Raw genomic sequence first — 15,371 nt, forward strand, 5'->3', positions numbered from 1 at the left:
TTTTAATAGTACTGTTATTTTAAATCTTATTTTAAAATAAGATTTATTTTAAAATCTTTGATTTATTAGTATGTAAAAATACTGATTTTTTTAAAAATGTTAACCTCATACCTTCGTACTTAATTTGCCAAACTTATTTTAGTGTAAATTACTTTGGATTTTCTAACTGATCTTCAGTACAATGTTGGACATAAGAGAGTTAACAATAAACATACTTGTCTCATTTCTGATCATAGAGGCAAAATTTTGATATTTTATCATTAAGTACTATGCTCATTATAGGGTTTTTGTAAATAGTGTAATCAGATATGGGATGGCCTTTACATTCTTGACTTGCTAAGAAATTTTATTATAAATGGGGATTGATTATAAATGCCTTTGTTAAGATTATTATATTCTTTTTCTCCCCCATTCTGTTAATGTGGTAAATAACATTGATTGGTTATTAAATATAAACAAACTTCACAAATTCTCTTTGCAAACCTTATTCCTAAAATAAAACCAGTCACCTATCTACTTACCCCTCCCCCCCCCCCACACACATATACATCATTAGAGTTATTTACTAATTTTTAGTTTAGACTTTTCGTTTATGCTCCTGAGATTTTCCTATAACTTTCTTTTCTGGCACTGTATGTGTTAGGTTTTGGTATTAAGTTTATGCTGTCCTCATAAAACAAATTTGGAAATGTTTCCCCTTCTTTATAACTTTCTGCAAGCATTTGCATAAAGTTGTTATTTATTCCTTCAAGATTTAAAAGAACTTACTGGAGAAGACCATACCTGGGCCTAGGTATTTCTTTGTGAAATTGCACATTCAATTCCTTTAAATGATATAAGACCATTCCGATTCTCTGTTTCTTAGTACCAGGTTTTAAAAAATGTGCTCTTAAGAAATTTGTCCCCTATACCTACATTTCCAAATTTTCAGGAATATAATTCTTCAGTATATTCTCTTATCTTTCCAAATCTTTTTCTGATCTATAGCAATCTCACTTTTTGTTTCTGCTACTGATTTTTTTTTAAATTTCTCCTCTTTTCTTCTTGCCTAGACTTGCTAGAGATTTAACAATGTTATTCACCTTTTCAAACATTCAACTTTGGCTCTTTGAATCTTTTGTGTTTATATTTTCTGTTTCATTAATTTTGTTATTATTTTTTTCCTTCAGTTTCATTTGGGATCTATTGGCTATAATTTCTGAGAGTGATACTGAGATTTTCCAGCCTTCCATTTTTTATTAATGTATGCATTTAGACTTAAACATTTCCCCTTAACCACAGTTTTATTAGCATCCTCCAAAATTTTATGTCATATTTTCATTTTCATTTAGTTTGAAATATTTTATAATATTACTTGTGATTCTACCTTCAATCCCTGGATTGTTTCAAAATATGTTGCTTAATTTCCAAGTAATTGGGGATGTTTTAGCATTCTTTTGTTATTGATATCTGGCTTGATTCCAGCACAGCCTGAATGAAATTGTTCATTTAAAATATATTGAGCACCTTTTCGTGGCACCTCAGAGGTGATCAGCTGATTCAAGATGAAGCCGAATATGTCCTTCCCAGCCACGGGCTGCCAGAAACTCACTGAAGTGGATGATGAATGCAGATTTCATACTTTTTATGAGAAGTGTGTGGTGAACAGAAGTTGCCGCTAACACTCTTGGTGAAGAATAGGATGGTTATGTGGTCTGAGTCCGTGGTGGGAATGACAAACAAGGTTTCACCATGAAGTAGTGTGTCTTGACCCATGGCTGTGTCTGCCTGCTACTGAGAAAGGGGCATTCCTGTTATAGACCAAGGTGAACTGGAGAAAAAAAGCACAAATCTGTTCGAGGTGCATTGTGGATGTCAATCTGAATGGTCTCAACTTGGTTATTGTAAAATTAAAAAAGGAGAGAATAATGTTCCTGCACTGACTGATACTATGGTGCCTCATTGCCTGGGGCCCAAAGGAGCTAGCAGAATCCACAATCTTTTTAATCTGCCTAAACAAGATGACATCCTCCAATATGTTGTAAGAAACTCCTTAGACAAATAAGGTAAGAAACCCAGGACCAAAGCACCCAAGATTCAGCATCTTGTTACTTCATATGTCCTGCAACACAAACACCAGTGTATTGCTCTGAAGAAAAAAAGTACTAAGAAAAATAAAAAAGAGGCTGCAAAATAGGCTAAACTTTTGGCCAAGACAATGAAGGAAGCCAAAGAAAAATGCCAGGAACACATTGCCAAGGGATGCAGACTGTCCTCTCTGCAAGCTTCTACCCTAAGTCTGAGTCCAGTCAAAAATAAGATATTTGAGTAATTAGAGGAGATTAGACTCTCGAAAAATATATATATTGATATTTATGTTTCTGCTTGTAATATTTTTGTTCTAATGCACTTAATAGAATGTGTATTCTGCCACTGTTGGGCACTATGTTGTACATATGTCCATTAGATCAGGTTTTCTTGAATTGTTTTTACTGATTTTCTATGTCCTCACTGAGCATTTTGCTTTGCTTTTTCTATCAGTTGCCAAGGTATGTTAATGTGTCTTACTGTGATTGAACATTTGTCTATTCCTTCTCTTAGTTTTTACTTGTAAATTGCTTATCAATTAATTTTTGTTCTATTTTAAAATTTACTTTTTAGGTTTACAGAAAATTGACAGGTAGTACAGAATTCCCATATAAGCCCTCCCTGTCACACACATACAAAGTTTCCTCTGTTTTTAATATCTTGCTTTAGTATAATACATTTGTTACAGTTAATGAAACATTATCAATTTGTTATTATTAACTAAAGTTGAAAGTTTATATTAAGATGCACTCTTTGTGTCATATAGTTCTCTATGTTCCCCCAAATGCACGATGTCATGAATACACCATTATTACACAATAATACCATAAAAATTCCCTATGCTCCATCTATCCTTCCCTCTCATCATTCTAAACCCTGGCAGTCACTGATCGTTTAACTATCTCTATACTTTTGCTTTTTCCAGAATGTCATACAGTTAGAATCATATAGTGTGTATTCCTTTCAAATGGGCTTCATTTGCCTAGAAATATGCATTTAAGGTTCTTCCACCTACTTTTTGTGACTTAATAGCTCATTTCTTTTTACTATCAAATAATATATTATTGTATGGATGAACCACATGTTGTTGATCTATTTACCTACTAAAGGATATCTTGCTTGCTTCCAGTTTTGGGCCATTATAAATAAAGCTACTATTCACATTCAGATTTTTGCGTAGACATAATTTTCAACTCTTTTGGGTAAATACCCAGTAGCACAATTATTGCATTATACAGTAAGACTATATTTCATTTTTTAAGGAAATGGCAAACTATCTTCCAAAATCATCGTATCATTTTTGAATACGAGCAATGAATGAGAATTCCTGTTTGCTCCACATCCTCACTGGCATCATTTGGTGTTATCAGCCAATCATTAATCCTCTTGGCAGGTGGTTAGAACAGGGCCATAATGCCTTAAACCAATTAGGGGACTCACTTCTTTGAGGCTTATTCTCAGACTTTGTGAGGTTTGGTCGACCTCTGATCCAACCCCATTCCATAATGTAGCCCTTGAAGGATTCAACCTGAAAATCTGGTGTGTTTTCCAAGATGCCTCATTCTTAGAGTCTCAGACTTCAATATTTTCGCTCCTCTGTAGTGTTAGACTGATGAAAATGCCGCACAGCTTTTTCGTCACACTGTGCTCCTTCCTGAAACTTACCATATTCTCTCTTGCTCTCATTCTCTACCTCTTGTTCTGTAACTCCAGTTTAAGAAAAGGCAAATGCCTTAAGGGAATAACTGTCACAGGCTCACTTTCCTGCATATCCCTTATCTCTGTAATCCTGGCCCCTCAGTTCTGGTAACCTCAGAATCCCTCCAGTGCTTTTAGATAGACTATATTTAAAATGTCTATTCAGCAAAGCAGTTGTTTAGAATAAATACATAATTAAAAGAATGTGTAATTCTTTCCTGATGTCTGTATTGTCTGGCAAGAATACAATCTCCCTGAGGGCCAGGACAAACTTGTCTTTAGCCGTACCATCATCTGAGACATTAGCTCAGTGCTTGGCTCCATAAATTTTGACTGTCTTTTGGAAAGAACAAATAAAGAAAAGAAGAGAAGAGGCAACTTTAAAAGAAACTTCCTCTTATAGAATCAGTAACATAAAAACAAAGATTCTTATCAAAGATTCTTGAAGCTGAATGTGCTTGAGTTGTGTGAGCCAGACTGCCCTGCAGTGGGAGTAAACATTTCTGAAACATAACAGTTAGTTCATTTTCCATTCTCCATCTTCCATACTCCTCTGTCCCAGTGGAAATGGAAATGGAGGCCTCATATTAAAGGCCCCTGGTTTCACTAGGTTCCATGTGGTATTGAGTGAATTGTTAAAAGAAAAATTTAAAGAGAAATCAGGGTAGTGGTTTATGTGAAACAACAGTAATATTTGAATTAAAGCCATAAATCAAGTATGCAAATAAGCCTGTGCTCAGGGCAGAAATGCAATCAAATGGCCTGCAGAAGGAAACTTAATAAGCCCTGCCTCTCCTTCTATTACCTTGCAGTAAGTTTCCTGAGATTCGGGTCTTGTGGGGACACTGAGAGAGGGTAGCTCCAGGCATTCCAGTAGCTCTCACAGAAGCTGTACTGGGACCTGGCAGCATTCTAACACCTCAGAAAGGGTTGAACAGTTTGCATCTGTGTCTCTGTCAAAAGGCATTAAATATGCATCTGATCAAGATAGTAGTCAGGGTTATGAAGTGCCTGTGGGGGAAATTTGCTTGAAATTATGAGTATATGTACATGCTTTCTTTCTGAAATAGCTTTAGGGCTGAAATTCTCACAAAAGAATTGGTTAAAGAACAGGAGATGGTTCAAAAAACAATGACTGTTAACAGTTTGGGTGGAAAGTAAGGAGGGCAACAAGACCAAAATTCAGGGTTCCTTACTAAAGATGGGGCCCAGCCCTGCCCGTGGAATTTTTACCAGTTGTTGGTGGCCATAAAATCGTGACAGTCAAGTAATCATATGTCTTGGTTTGCTCAGGATAGTCCCGTTTTATTCCTACTGCTCCAGTATAATTGTTATTAGCACCTCCTTTTGTTCTTAAGAGTGTCCTGGTTAGGAAGATAAATTTTAGGACCCCCCTACAAAGTAAGGATCTCCAAAATTATTCACTTTTCAAGTAAGTCAAGAACTCAGACGATTATTTCACAGTCCAGTAGGCCTCACAACTCATAGCCTAGATCTACATCCATTAATGAGATTAGTAAGTTTCCTCTCTCTGGAACTCTTCAAGTAAAGACTAGAAAAGGAGATGATGTCAAGGAAATTTGGACACAAAGCAAGGGCCTATGTCAATGGTTTTGTGAGATTCCTTCTTTCCCTGAAGTTCAGCAAATCTGAGAAAAAAACTCATAGAGGAAATAGTTTCTCAAGTTTGTACAAGAAGATGGTAGATGATGAAGAGGCTGAACCCAAGTTTTCTCACTTTCTTCACTAGAGACTGATTATGATTAGGAGAAAATAAGCCAGACAGGGAAAAATTTAGAGTGGTTCTAGGTACTGCATGTCTAACTCAACTGAAACCTGTACACTAACTCCAGTTTGAACTCTTTAAGGGCAGGAGAGTTTTTGTTAGATGCAAGAATTCAGGTGGTAAGAAGGCAGGGAAAGTTGGGGGGATAGAAGTCTTCATCAATCATGCCCCCTGCAAGGACACTAATTTAACAACTTATCTACACAGAACAAACACCATCATAAGAACCAGAAATCAGGCAAGCCCTCATAGTATCTGGTTTTAACATTTTGTCACTGAAAGAGACACTGAAGAGATAGAAAACAAGTCTTGAATTGCTGACGCCCCCCGTCCCCAACCTCTGGCAGCAGCAATGTGGTGCAGAGTGTCCCTGGGCGCTGGAGGAGGGTGAACACAGCAATTATAAAGCAATAAACTCAGCACTGTCCTGTTACAGCAGAAAGAAACACCAGACCAAACTCAGTTGATGTCAGCCCATAGCAGGAGCATTTAAACCAGCCCTACCCAGAGGGTAATCACCAATCGCAGTGGTCAGAATTTGACTTCCCATAAACCTTACCACTGAGGGACAAAGTACTCTGTGTCTCTAAATAAACTTGAAAGGCAGTCTAGGCCATAAGGACTACAATTCTTAGGTGAATTCTAGCGCTCAACTAGGCCCAGAGACCAACTGGGTGGTGGAGCATGCACATACTGAGATATCAGCTGGGGCAGCCAAAGGAGTGTTGGCAACACACCTCCCCTACCCCCAGGCTGCACAGCTCATGACTCCAAAAGAAACCACTTTCTTTTGCTTGAGAAGAGGAAAAGGAAGGCAGTGGAGGACTTTGTCTTGCATCTTGCCATAGCAGGATATGGCACTGGTCAGAGTTGTGAGGACCCATTCAAGGCCCTAGCTCCTGGACAACATTTCTAAACATACCCTGGGCCAAAAGGGAACCCACTGCCTTGAGGAAAGGCCCAGTCCTGGCAGCATTCATCACCTGCTAACTGAAGAGCCCTTGGGCCCTGAATAAGCCGCAGCAATACCCAGGTACTATGTCAAAGGCCTTGAGTGAGCCTCTGAGACTTGCTAGCTACAGGTGAGACTCAGCACATTCCCAGCTGTAGTGGCTATGGGACAAAACTCCTTCTGCTTGAGAAATGCAGAGGAAAAAGTAAAGGGGACTTTGTCTTGAGCCTTAGGTACCAGCACAGCCACAGGAGTTAAAGCATCAAGTGGGGTCATGGGGTCCCTAATTCCAAGACTTGACTCTTGAACAGCATTTCTGGACCTGCCCTGGGCCAGAGGTGATACCACTGCTCTGAAGGGTGAGTCCCAGGCCAGACAACATTCACCACAAGCTGACCTAAGAGCCCTTAGGCCTTAAGGGAACATCAGCAATAGTCTGGCAGTACTCCTTGTGGCCTGGGGTTATGGTGGCTGTGGTTGAGGTTCTTCTGGCTTTAGAAAGGGAAGGGAAGAGTAGGAAGAACTACATATTGTGGTTTGAGTGCCAGTTCAGCTGCAGTACAATAGAACACCAGGTGGACTTCTAAGGTTTTTGACTTCCAGATGGCATCCCTGGACCCACATGGGGCCTGGGAGACCTTGCCACCCCGAAGGGAAGGACCTACACCCAGCTGGCTTTGCCACCAGCTGATTGTAGAGCCGCAGGGCCTTGAGCAAACATAGGCAGTAGTCAGGAAGTGGTTAGAGTAAACATTAGCTGAGACTCACTGCTGTGCTGGCTTCACGTCTGATCCAGTGTAGGGGTGCTTGTGTCACTTAACCTCCAGCTTTAGGTGGCTCAGAACATAGAGAAAGAGAGAGACTCTGTTTGGGAGAAAGTAAAGGAAGAAAATAAGAGTCTCTGCCTGGTAATCAAGAGACTTATCTTGGGTCTTGTCCAAGATTATCAGTGTGGTACCACTAATGAGTCTGCAAGAAACATGTCACTAGCCTTGGGGTGCCCCCTAAAGCACATACATCTTAGATCACAACACCCAAGTCCTTTTAAATATCTAAAATGTTATCAATATCCAAGTACAAGAAGGTTATAGAACACCAAGAAAAGTTAGCCCAAAGAAGACTATTTTAAGGCATTTAATAATAAAACTCCCAAAGATCAAGGGTAAAGAACTGATCCTAAAAGTATCAAGAGGAAAGAAAAACAAATAACATGCAATGGAGCTTCAATACATCTGGAAACAGACTTTCAGTGGAAACCTTACAAGTCAGGAGAGAGTGTAATGACATATTTAAAGTGCTAAAGGAAAAAAAAAAAAAAAACTTTATAATCATATATCTGGTTAAAATATCCTTCGAACATGAAGGAGAAATAAAGACTTTCCCAAACAAAAACTGAGGGATTTCATCAACACCGACCTGTCCTAAAAGAAATGCTAAAGAGAGTATTTCAGTCAGAAAGAAAAGGACATTAATGAGCAGTAAGTACTCACCAGAAGGAACAAAACTCACTGGTAATATTAAGTACGCAGAAAAACACAGTATTATAACACTTTAACTGTGGTGTGTAAAGTACTCTTAACCCAAGTAAAAAGACTAAACGATGAACCAATCAAAAATAACTTTTCAGGACATAGCCAGTACAATAAGATATAAATAGAAACAACAAAAAGTTTAAAAGTTGGGGGATAAAGTTAGGGCATGGAATGTTTTATTCATTTCAATGTTTATACAAAGTGTTACATTATTGTCAGGTTAAAATCATGGGTTATAAGACAGTATTTGCAAGTCCATGGTAAACTCAAACAAAAACATACAGTGAATATACAAAATTAAAAAGCAAGAAGCTAAATCATATCAGAGAACGTCAGCTTCACTAAAGGAAGGCAGGAAGGAAAGAAAGAAGAAAGAGGAGACCACAAAACAAAAACCACCATAAAACAAATAACAAAATAGTAGGAGTAAGCCCTTCCTTATCAATAATAACAATAAATGTAAATGGACTAATCTCTCCAATCAAAACACATAGAGTGGCTGAATGGATGAAAAAATAAGACCCACTGATCTTTTGCCTACAAGAAACAAATTTTACCCTAAAGTCACACATAGACTAAAGATAAAGGGACAGAAAAAATATTACATGCCAATGGAAACCAAAAAATAGCAGGAGTCACTATAACAATATTAGACAAATAGATTTCAAAACAAAAACTGTAAGCAGAGACAAAGAAGGTCACTATATAATGATAAAGGGGTCAATGTGGCAAGAAGATATAATTTTAAATATGTATGCACCCAACACTGGAGCATCTAGATATATAAAGCAAATATTATTGGAGCTAAAGAGAGAGATAGGCCCCAATACAATAATAGCTGGAGACTTCAACACCCTTCTTTCAGCATTGGACAGATTTCCCAGAAAGAAAATCAGCAAAGAAACAACAGACTTAATCTGCACTATAAACCAAATGAATCTAATAGCTCTTTACAGAACATTTCATCTGATGACTGCAGAATACACATTCTTCTCCTCAGGACATGGCTCATTCTCAAAAACAGACATATGTAAGATCACAAGGCAAGTCTTAAAACATTCAAAATCATGCAAATAATATCAAGCATCTTCTCTGACCACAATGGAATAAAACTAGAAATTAATAACAAGAGGAGTTTGCAAAACTATAGAAAGACATGAAAATTAAATAATATGCTCTTGAACGACCAGTGGGTTAATGAAGGAGTTAAGAAGGAAATTGAAAACTTTCTTTAAATGATAATGAAAACACAACATGCCAAAACCTATGGGATACAGCAAAAGCAATACTAAGAGGGAAGTTTATAGCCATAAGTACCTACCTCAAAGAAGAGGAAAAAATTCAGGTAAATAACCTAATGACTTTAGGTTATCATAACCAAGTGGGATTTTTCCTTGGGATGCAAGGATGGTTCAACATACACAAATCAATCAATATGATACATCCTATGAACAGAATGAAGAATAAAAACCATATGATCATTTCCATTGATGCTAAAAAAAAGCATTTGATAAATTTCAACATTTCTTCATGACAAAAACCCTCAAAAACCTGGGAATAGAAGGAATATACCACAACATAATAAAAGCCATATATGACAGACCCACAGCTAGTGTCATACTGAATGGAAAAAAACTGAAAGTCTTTCCTCTAAGATCTGGAACATGACAACGCTGCCCATTGTCACCACTGTTATTTAACATAGTACCGGAAGCCCTAGCCATTGCAATCAGACAAGAGAAAGATACCAAAGGCATCCAAATGAGAAAATAAGTCAAATTATTTTTTTAATAGATGATATGATCTTATATTTAGAAAAATCTAAAGACTACACAGGAAAATGATTAGAACTGCTAAACAAACTTAGTAAAGTTGCAACATGCAAAAATCAGTAGCATTTCTATCTGTGAATGAGAACTCACTCACTATCATGAGAACAGCATGGGGGAAACCACTCCCATGATCCAATCACCTCCCACAAGGTCCCTTCCTTAACACATGAGGATTAAAATTTGCCTTATGATTCAAGATGAGATTTAGGTGGGGACACAGCCAAACCATATTATTCTTCCCCTGGTCCCTCTCAAATCTCATGTCCTTTTCACATTTCAAAATGCAATTATGTCTTCTCATCAGTACCCCAAAATCTTAACTCATTCCAGCATTAACACAAAAGTCCAAGTCCAAAGTCTCGTCTGAGACAAGGCAAGTCCCTTCCCCCTTAAAATATCAAAAGCAAGTTAGTTACTTCTAAGATACAATGGGGGTACAGGAGTTGGGTAAATGTTCCTATTCAAAATGGGAGAAATTGGCAAAAACAAAGAGGCCACAGGCCCCATGCAAGTCCAAAACCCGGTAGGGCAGTCATTAAATCTTAAAGCTTTGAAATGGCCTCCTTTGACTTCATATCTCACATCCAGGGAATGCTGATAGAAGGGGAGACTCCCAAGGCTTTGGGCAGCTCTGTCCCTATGGCTCTGCAGGGTATAGCCCCCGTGGCTGCTTTCACAGGCTAGTGTTGAGTGCCTGTGGCTTTTCTGGGTGCAAGCTGTCAGTGGATCTACCATTCTGGGGTCTGAAGGATGTTGGCTCTCTTCTCAAAGCTCCACTAGGCAGTGCCCCAGTGGGAACTCCATATGGGGGCTCCAACTCCACATTTCCCTCCATACTGTTTTAGTAGAGGTTCTGTATGAGGGCTCCACCCCTGCAGCAGACTTCTGCCTAAATATCCAGGCATTTCCACACATCTTCTGAAATCTAGGCAGAGGTTCCCAAAGGTCAGCTCTTGTCTTCTGCGTATCCACAGGCCCAACACCACATGGAAGCCACCGAGGCTTGGGACTTGCACCCTCTGAAGCTACAGCCTGAGCTTTACCATGACCCCTTTTTGCCCCGACTAGAGCTGGAGCAGCTGGGACAGAGGACACCAAGTTCCAAGGCTGCGCAGAGGAGAAGGGCCCTGGGCTGGTCCACTTTTTCCTCCTAGACCTCTGGGCCTGTGATGGGAGGGGCTACGTTGAAGGTCTCTGACATGCCCTGGAGACATTTTCTCCATTGTCTTGGCAATTAACATTCAATTCCTCATTACTTATGTGAATTTCTGCAGCTAGCTTGAATTTCTCCCCAGATAATGGGTTTTTCTTTTCTACCGCATACACAGGCTGCAATTTTCCCAGAATTTTATGCTCTGCTTCCCATTTAAACATAAGTTCCAATTTCAAATGTCTCTTTGTAAGTGCATATAACTGTATGCTTTCAGGAAAAACCAGGTCACGTCTTGAATGCTTTGTTCCTTAGAAATTTCTTCTACCAGAAACCCTAAATCATCTATCTCAAATTTAAAGTTCCACAGATCTCTAGAGCAGAGGCAAAGTGCCGTCAGTCTCTTTGCTAAAGCAGAGCAAGAGTGACCTTTGTTTGTTCCCAATAAGTTATTGGGAACAAAGTTATTGCTTATTTGTTCCCAATAAGTTCCTCATCTCCATATGAGACCACCTCAGCCTGGATTTCATTGTCTGTATCACTATGAGCATTTTGGTCAAAACTATTCAAAAAGCCTCTAGGAAGTTCCAAAGCTTCCTATATCTTCCTGTCTTCTTCTGAGCCCTCCAAACTGTTCCAAACTCTGGCCCTTACCCAGTTCCAAAGTTGCTTCCACATTTTCAAGTATCTTTATAGCAGTACCCAACTGCTGGTGCCAATTGCCTGTATTAGTCCATTTTCACACTGCTATAAGGACACTATCTGAGACAAGGTTATTCATAAACAAAAGAGGTTTAATGGACTCACAGATCCACATGACTGAGGAGGCCTCAGGAAACTTGCAATCATAGCAGAAGGTAAAGGGGAAGCAAGCACATTTTACATGGCAGCAGGTGAGAGAGAGACGGGAGGAGGATGGGCCAGACACTTATTAAACAACCAGATCTCATGAGAACTCACTCACTGTCATGAAAACAGCATGGGGAAAACCACCACCATGATCCAGTCACCTCCCACCAGGTCCCCTCCTTGACACATGGAGATTACAGTTTGGCTTACAATTTGAGATGAAATTTGGGTGGGGACACAGGTAAACCATATCACTAAGTAAAATAAGCCAGGTATAGAAAGACAGATATCACATGTTGTCACTTAATTGTGGGATCTAAAAATCAAAGCAATTGAACTCATGGGTATAGAGAGTAGAAAGATTGTAACAGAGGCTGGGAAGTGTAGTGGGTGTTTGCGAGGAAGATGGGGACAGTTAATGGGTACAAAAAATAGAAAGAATGAATAAGACCCACTATTTGATAGCACAACAGGATGACTATAGTCAATAATAACTTGATTGTCTATTTTAAAATAACTTAAAGAGTATAACTGAATTGTTTGCAACTCTAAGGATCAATGCTTGTGAGGGATGGATACCCCATTCTTCATGATATGCTCATTTCACATTGCATGCCTGTATCAAAACATCTCATGTACCTCATAAGTATATACACCTACTATGCAGCCACAAAAATTAAAAATTTTGAAAAATGTAATTAAAAAATAATTTTGGTGTATATCTGCACCTAGGGTTTTGCATCACACAGAATAGGGTAGGTTTTGATGTAGTAGTAAACAAAATTTCAGTGGCTTAAAACAACATAGTTTTGCCAGGAGCAGTGGCTCATGCCTGTAATCCCAGCACTTTGGGAGGTCAGGAGTTCAAGACCAGCCTGACCAACATAATGAAATCCTGTCTCTACTAAAAATGCAAAAACTAGCCGGGCATGGTGGCAGACACCTGTAATCCCAGCTACTCGGGAGGTTGAGGCAGGAGAATTGCTTAAACCCAGGAGAAGGAGGTTGCAGTGAGCCGAGATCGTACCATTGCACTCCAGCCTAGGTGACAAGAGTGAAACTCCATCCCAAAAAACAAAACAAACAAACATAGTTTTGCTTTCTTCTCAGCTACACTTTCCATCATGTATTAACTGGGAGCTCTCATCCATGTCAGACTTGCTCAGGAATGCCCTATTTCCTTGATTATTGAATCAGTACAAAGAGAAAAGCCTGAATCACCCACTAGCTCTGAAAGTTTCTGCTGGCTATGACACATATTTCGACTCACATTTCATTGCCCACAGAAAATCATATGGATATGCCTAATTTGTTATGGGAAGGGAAGTCATTACCATTATCATGGAAGGCAGAGAAGAGGAAATATTTAGAAAATAGCACCAACCACAGGTTAATGGGAAAAAATATAGAAATGGCATGTCAAAGTGCCTGGTATACAACAGGAGCCAAACACATGCCAGCTCCCTGCTGAGAGATGCCCTGATTCTTTGGAGCCTTTCTCTTCCAGCTCCCCTGTTCTCCCTTTCAGATGAGACTCCAGCACCAAGGATTGCTTAGTCTGTAGACTCAGAAAGGGTAGAGTCCTATACTCCTCAAACAGGCAAAGAGTTAGTACCTGAATCATAGACAAGGACTTGTATTCTGGCCTCAGCATTTTAAAACAGAAGCAGCAGCAGCAGCTAAACATCCAGCATTTATATAGCACAAGCAGTGTGCCAAGCACTTGTTGAGTTTCACTATTCTAAGAATCTTACCATGTATTGAATTCTGACAACAATTAGATAGTTACTATTAGTACACTCTCTTTACAGATGAGAAAATGGAGGCAAAAATGGTAAAGTAACTTTTCCCAGGTCAATCCTTAGTAATTATCAGAGCTGGGATTCAAACCCATGCAGTTTGCTCCAGCATTGAAGTTCCATTACTTCTACGCTAGACAAACTGGGAAACAAAGACATGCCCATCTTATCCAATAGCATATGATGGCATAGTACATACTACAATGTGATTTCTCAGGAAATGGAGGCCCTGGGGTCTTACGAAATAATTTTCTTGGCACCCAAAGAACATTAAATAGCATCACCTCATATGATGGCAAATACATTTTCTTTTCATTGCTTTTCTCCCTTTGTTCCCCAATCCTTCTGATGATATAAAAGAAAAAAAAATGTCAAAGACATGCTAGCACTAACCATTATTGTTAATCTCACTTTGGAAGAAGAGAAAGGCCCCTAGCACATAGCCTGCTGAAGGCAACCATATCCACCTACACAGAAAAAGAATGTTTTTGTTCCATTGTACTTGTTTATTGTTATTCTTTTCTATTGGAAAGTGATTCAAGATTTCCATTTATGGCAATAATATAGTTTCACTTTAAAACATATTTGTTTAATAAAAATGAGCTGATGTGATAAAATAGAAAATAAATAGCATGGCTAGTGTGCAGACAGGCCCAGAAGAGTACAAGCAGTTGGTCAAAGACTGGAATGTGGGAAACACTATTCTGGAGGGATGAGTTCCCAGGGCAGTAGGCTGGACTTAGGGTGGATGCTAAGAAATTTCTGTCCTTTAGTCAGCTGCTAGTCTGACTAGTCTTTGTTATAAATCTTAACAAAGAAAACAATAAGAATTTCCTGTTTTCTACCAATGGCACCTGTTAAACCCTAAACCCTGAGAAGATACACATTTAAGATGAAATGAGCCTGCGAGAAAGTGGTCAGGTGAAACAAAGAGGGCATTCAATTAGCATGGAGAGAAGTGGGCCTGCATCGGGTCAGTAACGAACTGTGTGACCCGGGCGAATTTCCTACCAACTCAGAGCCTCTACCACCATCTATAAACTAACTTGGGAAAATACAGTTTACCTCCCAGGGTTCTTGTGATTATTAAATCATATCATGGGGAAAATATTACCTGACTTACCTTGCTAGCAGTTGGGAAGATCAAGCATTCATTCCACAGATTTATAAACCTACCAAGTACGAGACAGTCAAAGGACAACCTCAGCTTTTGCCCTGTGAAGCTCAGTCAAGTAGGAAATTTCACTAAGAGCAGCAAGAGAAAGAAAACCATGCAACTGCCGTTTATTGAGGATTTGCCAGAGGCCAAGTGTCCTATATGTATAAGCCCATTTCATCCTAACAATAGCTCTGCAAAGAAAATTATGTATGTGTCACTACCCCCATTTTACAGATGAGAATCCTGAGACTTAGAGGGATAAAGAACTTACATAAAGTTATTCTTTATGCTGAATGGCAGAGACAGGACTCAAACACATCTGTTTTCTTTTTAAAATAGAGATCATTAGGCCAGGCATGCTGGCTCACACTTATAATCCCAGCACATTGGGAGACCAAGGTGGGAAGACTGCTTGAAACTAGGAGTCAAGACCAGCCTGGGCAACATAGCAAGACCTGTATCTACAAAAATAAAAATAAGAATATCCAGGCATAGTGGTGCATCCCTGTAGCCCCAACTACTCAGGAGCCCAAGGTGTAGGAGGATC

General features: G+C 39.1%; 1 pseudogene; it reads left to right on the forward strand.

Annotated features, from left to right (window-relative positions):
• The first annotated feature begins 1,544 nt into the window (after positions 1-1,544).
• On the forward strand, positions 1,545-2,298 carry LOC111538712 (annotated as a pseudogene).
• The last annotated feature ends 13,073 nt before the right edge of the window (positions 2,299-15,371 follow it).

This window comes from Piliocolobus tephrosceles, chromosome 9, assembly GCF_002776525.5.
Source record: "Piliocolobus tephrosceles isolate RC106 chromosome 9, ASM277652v3, whole genome shotgun sequence".
Taxonomy (NCBI): domain Eukaryota; kingdom Metazoa; phylum Chordata; class Mammalia; order Primates; family Cercopithecidae; genus Piliocolobus; species Piliocolobus tephrosceles.